Below are 11,469 nucleotides of genomic sequence, written 5' to 3'. Positions count from 1 at the left end.
TTGTCGCACGCTCGCGAAATGAACAGAGTCGCCACCAATATATTTATCCCAAAGAGGGAAAGGAATATCAGAAAACCTGGAATAAAGAATGGATAAGAGAAGGTCTTTCGACCAAAGATCGGGTAAGAAGTCGGTTACGCAAGGGGAAGGTACTAGCACCCCTCACGCCCATCGTACTCGATGGTATCCACCTATGTTTGTTCTATTCTAAGGGTGTATAAATCTAAAGCTTAATTACTAAGGAAATGCATGCAAATGAAAGAAAAGAAACACGGGGAAAATAAGGTTTATAAATAGTTGTGCTCGTTCAAGCCCCGCGACTTGATGCCTACGTATCCCTTTCGGGAATCAGAGCGCCGTAGTTCGGCTCTTTAGTTTTTGTTTGTTTTTGTGTTTTTTAGTGGACGAAGTTACATTCGCACTCCGCTGCTCGACCTCTGGAGTCTTAAGCTGGGAATGGAGCGGAAGTAACGTGTCCGATTAGGAGAAAGAATGCCCTGAAGGCAAGAGAAAGAATGCCTCGGAGGCAAGAGAAAAGAGAGAAAATTGGTTTGTATTTTTTATGTGTGATTCCATGATGGACGAAAACCTACTACAAGGCATCGCATCACTTCCTCACTTTGATTAGCTCTGAGCCTTTATTAGATATTTTGAAGTGTTTTTGTTTAGGTGTCTTTTAAGGGAAATTAATTTGTGACTTAGATCATACCAAAAAGAGTTTTGTTTTGCATATTTAGAGAAAGCACATCGAGGCCTACGCCACAATCGTTTCTCTAAATAACGGTTAAGAAATACATCGAGGTTTCACACCTCAATCATTTCTTCTCCGCTAAGTAAAGGAGATACAAAAAAGAGTTCTTTTGTGAATGTTTAGAGAATGCACATCGAGGCCTACACCACGATCGTTTCTCTAAACAACGGTTAAGAAATACATCGAGGCTTCACACCTCAATCATTTCTTCTCCGCTAAGTAGGAAAGAACATACATCAAGGCCTACGCCTCAATCATTTCTTTCTTACTATGAAATATAGTAACGGTATGATCTTCATCGATATTTATTAAGTATTTTAAAAGTTGAAAAGAAAAGAAGGAAAACTAGCCTAAAATGAAAACTAGTCTAATGTTATGATTCTACCTAAATGTTAGGAGCAAAAAGCGACATGAGAATATAAGCATAAGCGGAGATCGAAATTACAAGTAAAAGTACAAGTAAGTAACGATACAAAGATTAGTGTAAAGTGACTAACATAAACACTTGAAGATATGGTACAAGACATGAAAGTGAACGATGCAAAATGGTACAAAAAATCGAATTTAAAGGACTATTATTTTTATTGATTTTTATATGACATAGAACAAGACTTCTAATCAAGCAAAAGAATTAAAATAAAAGCCTAAACTAATATTTTTATTGCTTATTTTTATATGTCAAAAAATGGATTAAGGTCTAAGAATTAATAGGAGAAAAATTATCATTTATCACCTAAATAAAATTGGTAGAAATCTAATTAAACCATGCATTTAATCAAAAAAAAAATGGAACTAAGGGGTGTGACCTGAATTATTGGTATGAAGAGCAATTGGGGTGCAGGACCCAGAGGACATGGCCCATTGGAGTTTTGATTAATTGATGGATTCAGATTTTAATGGATAATTAAGACATTAATCATATCAGAATTAATTTTATACAATACAATTAACCATAATTAATATCAATTAATAAAAAAACCGAAAAATAAAATAAGAAGAAGAGGGCTTTAGGGTTACGTTATTTGTGCCTCTTGAAATGCTTGAAGCTCAGCGTCTCCCTCCTCTCTCAACGAACCGATGGCGGCGCGGCTTTGATCCTCTCCGTCTCCGATGATCCTTCCAATAGCTGATTGCCACCGTGATGAACGCGACGACAAACTCCTTCTCTTTGTCTTGCAATTGCCGCCGTTGTTGTTGCGATGAGGTGAAGAAATGAAGAAGATGAATATTGATGACGACTGCGATGCGGTTCTTGCGATGATTTGTAGATGAAGGTTCAAAGACGATGATGAACGTGATGATGAAGAAACTCGCGCGGATGTGGCAGTTATATGAGTATGAAGTTGCGATGAAACGTTCAATCGGACAGGAGATGAAGATCCGGGAAGATTCAGAGGTTAATTTCCATTCTTGTTTTTTTTCTGTTATTGAACTTTGTTCTGAATTCTCTTCTCTCTGATTTTCTGTTGTTATTGCAGCTGAAAGTGAATTCGTGTGGCGAAGAGGTGAAGACGAAGATGGTATAGTTTGAAGTTCTGCGAACTTAGGGATAGAAGAAGAAGTGAAGTGTGTGAGAAGGAAGAGCTTGAAGGAGATGAAGGTTGGAGAGTGAAAAATGCGGGGGTGAACAAATGGTCCAGCTCAGCTTCATTCAGAGCTTGATGATTGCTCTGAGGAAGCTTCACGGGGAGCTCTTTGTGAAGGTGATGGTGAATCGTGGTGGAGATTGAGATGGTGGATGAAATAGGAGGTGAAGAAGATTTGTGGAGAATTGAAGATGAAGTTGATTGTGGAGAGTGGTGAAGATCAATGAAGAAAAATGGTGGAGGCTCCAAGAAAGTGAAGACCTGAGCATATATATAGGTAAACTCTTCTCTTCTCTTTCTGTTAGATTCAGTTAGGGCTGTTTTTTCTGTTTTGGTAGTTATAGATTGTAACTGATTTTGGAAGGTTAGTTATAGGTTGGTTTGAATTTGTTATAGATGGAAACTGAGAAGTGTTAAGTTAAGGGATGGTTAGTTCTATTAGAACTTGGTTAGTTGAAGAGTGGTTATGGGTTAGAAAACATACTGTTGTAAGTCAGTTAGAAATTGGTTCCGAGGTCAGTTAGAAAACATACTGACTGTTATTGAGTTTGCCGAACCGTTCCTTGAGATATACTGATTTGAACATATGCAAGACCCTGTCTTCTTCAAGTTCCTTGTATTGTTTTTGTATGACTTTTATCTGTTTTGACATATTTGTGGACTGTATGGGTGACTATTTTGTACATTGATGATGCAGGTTGGTTTTAAATATAGGGACTGATCTTGTTTTGCTGTGATTGTTGTAAGTCTGCTGATTGTATGATTTTTGTGGCAGGTTCGTGTAGAAACTTGGTGAAATGTGGCTAGCACCATAATGAAGATGAAACAGAATGGACTTGAAGGATTTGCTTGCGGTTCGAAGACGAAATGGTGCATTTGAGGAGGACTTTGAAACCTTTTTTATGTGTAGTTCTTTTTGTAATTTGAACATAATGATCTCAGCTTGAATTTGTAAATAAAGTAGGCTTTTTGTAATGATTTTCTATTTTCCATGGGCTTGTAATAATTGGGGACCTTGGTAATGGATTTTGTAAAATTTGAAGGAGTCTTGAATGATGTTGTCTCGAATCTCCTTTTTGAATTTACTATGAGTCGAGTCTTTGTACCATGATCAAGCAATAATTAGATTCACGAAATTGATTGAACAACCTTGAATCATTTAGGCATTTGAATAAGTACTCCAAATCCAATTTTGAATCGATGGAACCTCAATTCTTCAAATTAGGCTAACTTGCTTGACAAGCCACAGATGATTGAAAGAATAATGCAGTGCTTTGAAGAATCTTTGGAGATGAATCAAACTTATAGAAATAAAGTGAACCTTAAGTCTATCCTCCAATTAATGAACTCCAAACACACTTAAGTAATGATCCAGGAACTTCATCTTTCCTTGAGATACACACTTGATATCTCTTTTTTCGTAGAGATCTTGATGGAGATGCTTATTGTAGCTTGATAATCTTAAATAAAGAGGAGAGTCTCTAAACCATAGAAAAACCCTTATTACTAAGACCCTTGATTCCAATGCTCAATTATTGATTAAATGAATGCATGGGTTTATTTATGACCTAAGATGTAGATGAAACGAGAAACATAAGCCAATTAAGAATAATTAGATGGGCAAATTTTGGGGTGCAACAGCTGCCCCTATTTAATCGTCTTAAACCTGAAGGAGAGATTGGCGTTAGCCTTTCGAGCATTCAAGGTGGAAGAAGATTAAATACCAAGTGAACCTGAAAATTTGCCTTATGAGAGATAAGATCCACTAGGGAAGAAATGGTGTCAACTCCACTGAGGAAAAGTGTATCAACTCTGGGTTGAGCAAGTTAACTCTGGGTTAGGAATGAAATAAACATCAGCTCTGGGTTGAAAAAGAAAAGTGGGTCAACTCTGGGTCGAAGAATAGAGGGAAGTCAACTCGGGGTTGAATAAGAGGTAAACATCAACTCTGGGTTGAGAACGGAAAGGGAAATCAGTATTAATGGGACAGGATAATAGGCATCAACTCTGGGTTGAGAAAGAAAGCAAGGAAATCAACTCTGGGTTGAACAGGAGAAAAGGTAACCGTCAACTCTGGGTTGAGTGGGAAAAAAAGACAAGGATCAACTTTGGGTTGAATAAAGATAACCGTCAACTCTGGGTTGAGTGGGAAAGAGAAAAGGAAACCGTCAACTCTGGGTTGAGTGGGAAAGAAACAAGACAACCATCAACTCTGGGTTGAGTGGGAAAAAGATAAGCATCAACTCTGGGTTGAATAAAAGGCAAACATCAACTCTGGGTCGAATAAAAGGTGACCGTCAACTCTGGGTGAGTGGGAAAGAAACAAGACAACCATCAACTCTGGGTTGAGTGGGAAAAAGATAAGCATCAACTCTGGGTTGAATAAAAGGCAAACATCAACTCTGGGTCGAATAAAAGGTGACCGTCAACTCTGGGTGAGTGGGAAAAGACAAGGGATCAACTCTGGGTTGAATAAAAGGTAAAAGTCAACTCTGGGTTGAATGGAAAAAACATAAGATAACCGTCAACTCTGGGTTGAGTGGGAAAATATAATGAACTCGGGGTTAAAAGTTGAAAAGGAAATCAACTCTGGGTTGAACACCAAAACATCAATTCTGTGTTGAAAAAGGGATAACCGTCAACTCTGGGTTGAGTGGGAAGAGATAATTAACTCGGGGTTAAAAGATGAAAGGAAAGTCAACTCTGGGTTGAACACAAAGACATCAACTCTGGGTTGAAGAAAGATGAACATGATTGACTTTGGGAGATGACACCACAATGGTAACTCCGAGTGATCCAGTGGAATATCAATTGAATGCTTGTAGAGAACCCATCTGATGAGTAACTTGGCTTATGCTTCACATGCAAATGTTTGACTTACTTAATGCACTTCTGATGATGCAATGTTATGGATTCTATATGCAGTGTACTGATTGATTATGATTTCTGCTTTGTGGAATAGATTAGGCGGAGTTCTGAAATTCCGCTTGATTCAATATAGGGTGGATGCCCCTGATTTATTGATGATTGGATCATGCGGGAGAAATGATAATGAAAATGCAATGATATGCATGATGTATGTATGATTATGAATGGAATGATTGTTTCCATGATACTAGGAGTGAATGGAGTGTTCCTTGTAGGAAGGTCATTGCTTGAAGGATAGAACTTGTGGAGGTGAGGTGTTTAGCTTGACTCCTCGACACTTGTCTCGATGTATGACTTTGATATGCTTGAATCATGGAGATTTGCAATGGTCTGCCCCAGCGTAGATCATGGACTGAATGCCCCAGATTGAAAGGAACTCTTCAGATATTTGCTCAGTAGATGATCAACCTTTGCCTTTGTAAGATTACTCGATGGAATTTTAATGTTGAACTTTCCTTGGTATCAAGTACTTACTTTCAAGTTAGAGACAATTCTGTTTTGAAAAGGATAATGAGAATGCAATGCACATGTTAATCTCAAGAGAAAAGTTTTATTTGTCAAAATGTTATACTGATACTAACACAAGTGACACAGCAACATTAGGAGTCAGTTTGACATGATTTTACAGTTTGTATGCTTTCGGAACGAACCCTGCTTCAATTAGGACTTTTGAGGGTTGTAACGTGGCCGGGTTCACGGTTTGAGAAACAAAGGATAAAGGCTCAAGTTCTACTTAACCCACCCCTCTTCATGATGTCCTCCAGTCCTACGTTCAGTTAGTTTGACACGAGTGTTCATCTTTCAGGAAGGATTGTGATGGATGAGGATCCTTTGTAGCTTTGATGGAGGTGGCAGTCACCCTTTGGTGCTTTTATTGATGGTCACAACAACTTGTCCCTTGGAGGATTTTTGTTTTGCTTTTGTCTTTTGCTTTCCCTAACTTTTGCCTGGACAGAAAGTTTCTTTTGATTTTGGTTTTTGTTGTCCAGCGGGATATGCCCCAGTTTTTGCCTAAGTCATTCGCTTCAAAGCTTTTCTTTTTGACTTAGCGGGCTATTGCTTCTTTCTTTTTTGATCATGATTCAATACTTTCTTTTCATTCTCTTTTTGCCTCGTTCGGGAACAAGTTGTATGGCTTTTGTGATTGACTTGAAGGAAAGGTTGTGACTGCCCTCTTCTTAGTGAATGGGAGACATCCATTGTGGATTGTGCTCTTTTGTTGTAGGATATGAGATATGATTGATCCTCTGATGGAATACCTGAAAGTCGAGCGCTCAGTCGCACTAACTGAAGACTACCCTGCCCCTTGGTTAAGATTGAGGGTTTTGTATCTTTTGAAAAGAAACTACTACTCCTTTGGCTCAAAAGGGGTTGACGAAGGATTCACTCCCTTATAACTCCGGTGTTTGAGGATAGAAACAATGCCTGTACATCATCAGCAGGATCTTGTTCCAAAAGCATACAATTAGTGATTCATGTGTTTTTGATTTTTCATCATCCTCCTTTTTTTAGTTGCTTAAGACAAATGAGTGGAGTATCAATGAACATAATGACAAAGATGGAATGATTTGAGAAAAACATGTATATTGCATTATTTTTATTTATTCAAACAGAATGAGTTTCTTACAATGAGGAGTACTTGATAACAACAAAAGTAATGCAGTTGAAAATACTTGAGAAATCTATACAATGGCAAGCTTGGCCTTATTTTGATGCAAATGAAATGTTCTCTGACAAACACAAAGTCTTTAGGCTCCATTGGTGGAAGGTGCCCCCTTTAGGGGGCATGGAGTTTTCTGATGGTAGCTTGATCTTATTTGTAATTCCCCATGATTTTTCTTCTGTGAGCTCTTGTTAGATATCGGTGTGGAGGAATCGTCTTGACTGATCTGATGGAGAGGAAGAGTGTAAGAGTCCTTGGTAACCATGGATGCATATGCATGAATGCAAAAATGTTAATGATGATGCAAATGCAGTAGGAATCAGGATCAAGGATCAAGGCCTCTTGTGATAATAACTTCTCATGGTCAATAAGATATGGTCGAATCCTCTAGATTCAGAGGTTCGACGTTGCATTCTTGATAACTAGGCGGTGCATAAGTCAAAGATGGTCGAACCCTCTAGATTCAGAGGTTCGACGTTGATTCTGATAGATAGCCTTTGCAAAAGTCACATAAGGTCAAACCTCCAGATTCAGAGGTTCGACGTTGATTATGATAGATAGTCTGAATGGTTTAAGGTAGGATGGAGGCATGTTTTCCTGCAAAACAAAATTTCCCAACCCCTCTCACAGGTGTGATCTAGTATAAGGTAGGTCAAAAAGCCAACAGAGGATTGAAAGTAGGCGCAATCATACGATATTGCCTCGTTCAACCAAGCTCTGCCCGTGGATACATGATCGGATCAATCAGACATACGTCTTCTGTCCGTCATGGCCACTCTATTCCTAGTTCCTAAGGTATCACTCATGGCCTGGGTATTGGGCCTTTTACCTCATAGAAATCCCACCCAACCTGCAAACAGAGAAAATATGCGGCCCCCACGGGGACCCATAATATAGTCCAGAATGCGAGAAAATAAACATGATATGCAGGCAATAAATAGTCATGATATGCAAGGCATAAAGAAGTAAAGCAATAAAGCAGTAAAGCAATAAAGCAATAAATCAATAAATGAACACCCAAAGAAAAGAAAGCAAACACAAGCTAGGATCGACTAAGCTAGTTCCCCAGCAGAGTCGCCAGCTGTCGCACGCTCGCGAAATGAACAGAGTCGCCACCAATATATTTATCCCAAAGAGGGAAAGGAATATCAGAAAACCTGGAATAAAGAATGGATAAGAGAAGGTCTTTCGACCAAAGATCGGGTAAGAAGTCGGTTACGCAAGGGGAAGGTACTAGCACCCCTCACGCCCATCGTACTCGATGGTATCCACCTATGTTTGTTCTATTCTAAGGGTGTATAAATCTAAAGCTTAATTACTAAGGAAATGCATGCAAATGAAAGAAAAGAAACACGGGGAAAATAAGGTTTATAAATAGTTGTGCTCGTTCAAGCCCCGCGACTTGATGCCTACGTATCCCTTTCGGGAATCAGAGCGCCGTAGTTCGGCTCTTTAGTTTTTGTTTGTTTTTGTGTTTTTTAGTGGACGAAGTTACATTCGCACTCCGCTGCTCGACCTCTGGAGTCTTAAGCTGGGAATGGAGCGGAAGTAACGTGTCCGATTAGGAGAAAGAATGCCCTGAAGGCAAGAGAAAGAATGCCTCGGAGGCAAGAGAAAAGAGAGAAAATTGGTTTGTATTTTTTATGTGTGATTCCATGATGGACGAAAACCTACTACAAGGCATCGCATCACTTCCTCACTTTGATTAGCTCTGAGCCTTTATTAGATATTTTGAAGTGTTTTTGTTTAGGTGTCTTTTAAGGGAAATTAATTTGTGACTTAGATCATACCAAAAAGAGTTTTGTTTTGCATATTTAGAGAAAGCACATCGAGGCCTACACCACGATCGTTTCTCTAAACAACGGTTAAGAAATACATCGAGGCTTCACACCTCAATCATTTCTTCTCCGCTAAGTAGGAAAGAACATACATCAAGGCCTACGCCTCAATCATTTCTTTCTTACTATGAAATATAGTAACGGTATGATCTTCATCGATATTTATTAAGTATTTTAAAAGTTGAAAAGAAAAGAAGGAAAACTAGCCTAAAATGAAAACTAGTCTAATGTTATGATTCTACCTAAATGTTAGGAGCAAAAAGCGACATGAGAATATAAGCATAAGCGGAGATCGAAATTACAAGTAAAAGTACAAGTAAGTAACGATACAAAGATTAGTGTAAAGTGACTAACATAAACACTTGAAGATATGGTACAAGACATGAAAGTGAACGATGCAAAATGGTACAAAAAATCGAATTTAAAGGACTATTATTTTTATTGATTTTTATATGACATAGAACAAGACTTCTAATCAAGCAAAAGAATTAAAATAAAAGCCTAAACTAATATTTTTATTGCTTATTTTTATATGTCAAAAAATGGATTAAGGTCTAAGAATTAATAGGAGAAAAATTATCATTTATCACCTAAATAAAATTGGTAGAAATCTAATTAAACCATGCATTTAATCAAAAAAAAAATGGAACTAAGGGGTGTGACCTGAATTATTGGTATGAAGAGCAATTGGGGTGCAGGACCCAGAGGACATGGCCCATTGGAGTTTTGATTAATTGATGGATTCAGATTTTAATGGATAATTAAGACATTAATCATATCAGAATTAATTTTATACAATACAATTAACCATAATTAATATCAATTAATAAAAAAACCGAAAAATAAAATAAGAAGAAGAGGGCTTTAGGGTTACGTTATTTGTGCCTCTTGAAATGCTTGAAGCTCAGCGTCTCCCTCCTCTCTCAACGAACCGATGGCGGCGCGGCTTTGATCCTCTCCGTCTCCGATGATCCTTCCAATAGCTGATTGCCACCGTGATGAACGCGACGACAAACTCCTTCTCTTTGTCTTGCAATTGCCGCCGTTGTTGTTGCGATGAGGTGAAGAAATGAAGAAGATGAATATTGATGACGACTGCGATGCGGTTCTTGCGATGATTTGTAGATGAAGGTTCAAAGACGATGATGAACGTGATGATGAAGAAACTCGCGCGGATGTGGCAGTTATATGAGTATGAAGTTGCGATGAAACGTTCAATCGGACAGGAGATGAAGATCCGGGAAGATTCAGAGGTTAATTTCCATTCTTGTTTTTTTTCTGTTATTGAACTTTGTTCTGAATTCTCTTCTCTCTGATTTTCTGTTGTTATTGCAGCTGAAAGTGAATTCGTGTGGCGAAGAGGTGAAGACGAAGATGGTATAGTTTGAAGTTCTGCGAACTTAGGGATAGAAGAAGAAGTGAAGTGTGTGAGAAGGAAGAGCTTGAAGGAGATGAAGGTTGGAGAGTGAAAAATGCGGGGGTGAACAAATGGTCCAGCTCAGCTTCATTCAGAGCTTGATGATTGCTCTGAGGAAGCTTCACGGGGAGCTCTTTGTGAAGGTGATGGTGAATCGTGGTGGAGATTGAGATGGTGGATGAAATAGGAGGTGAAGAAGATTTGTGGAGAATTGAAGATGAAGTTGATTGTGGAGAGTGGTGAAGATCAATGAAGAAAAATGGTGGAGGCTCCAAGAAAGTGAAGACCTGAGCATATATATAGGTAAACTCTTCTCTTCTCTTTCTGTTAGATTCAGTTAGGGCTGTTTTTTCTGTTTTGGTAGTTATAGATTGTAACTGATTTTGGAAGGTTAGTTATAGGTTGGTTTGAATTTGTTATAGATGGAAACTGAGAAGTGTTAAGTTAAGGGATGGTTAGTTCTATTAGAACTTGGTTAGTTGAAGAGTGGTTATGGGTTAGAAAACATACTGTTGTAAGTCAGTTAGAAATTGGTTCCGAGGTCAGTTAGAAAACATACTGACTGTTATTGAGTTTGCCGAACCGTTCCTTGAGATATACTGATTTGAACATATGCAAGACCCTGTCTTCTTCAAGTTCCTTGTATTGTTTTTGTATGACTTTTATCTGTTTTGACATATTTGTGGACTGTATGGGTGACTATTTTGTACATTGATGATGCAGGTTGGTTTTAAATATAGGGACTGATCTTGTTTTGCTGTGATTGTTGTAAGTCTGCTGATTGTATGATTTTTGTGGCAGGTTCGTGTAGAAACTTGGTGAAATGTGGCTAGCACCATAATGAAGATGAAACAGAATGGACTTGAAGGATTTGCTTGCGGTTCGAAGACGAAATGGTGCATTTGAGGAGGACTTTGAAACCTTTTTTATGTGTAGTTCTTTTTGTAATTTGAACATAATGATCTCAGCTTGAATTTGTAAATAAAGTAGGCTTTTTGTAATGATTTTCTATTTTCCATGGGCTTGTAATAATTGGGGACCTTGGTAATGGATTTTGTAAAATTTGAAGGAGTCTTGAATGATGTTGTCTCGAATCTCCTTTTTGAATTTACTATGAGTCGAGTCTTTGTACCATGATCAAGCAATAATTAGATTCACGAAATTGATTGAACAACCTTGAATCATTTAGGCATTTGAATAAGTACTCCAAATCCAATTTTGAATCGATGGAACCTCAATTCTTCAAATTAGGCTAACTTGCTTGACAAGCCACAGATGATTGAAAG

At 38.2% G+C, this 11,469-nt stretch overlaps 2 long non-coding RNA genes across 2 annotated transcripts; both read left to right on the top strand.

Moving 5' to 3' along the window:
- Positions 1–2,582: 2,582 nt before the first annotated feature.
- LOC131636181 (uncharacterized) lies at positions 2,583–3,379 on the top strand. The gene is made up of 2 exons (XR_009293970.1): positions 2,583–2,614; positions 3,113–3,379. It is a non-coding gene; the product is annotated as an uncharacterized LOC131636181 (long non-coding RNA).
- Positions 3,380–10,454: 7,075 nt separating this feature from the next.
- Positions 10,455–11,251, top strand: LOC131636180 (uncharacterized). Its single transcript, XR_009293969.1, has 2 exons — positions 10,455–10,486; positions 10,985–11,251. It is a non-coding gene; the product is annotated as an uncharacterized LOC131636180 (long non-coding RNA).
- Positions 11,252–11,469: the final 218 nt, after the last annotated feature.

Source organism: Vicia villosa, unplaced genomic scaffold (assembly GCF_029867415.1).
Source record: "Vicia villosa cultivar HV-30 ecotype Madison, WI unplaced genomic scaffold, Vvil1.0 ctg.001657F_1_1, whole genome shotgun sequence".
In the NCBI taxonomy this organism is placed as follows: domain Eukaryota; kingdom Viridiplantae; phylum Streptophyta; class Magnoliopsida; order Fabales; family Fabaceae; genus Vicia; species Vicia villosa.
This window is presented reverse-complemented; position numbering and strand designations above follow the sequence as displayed.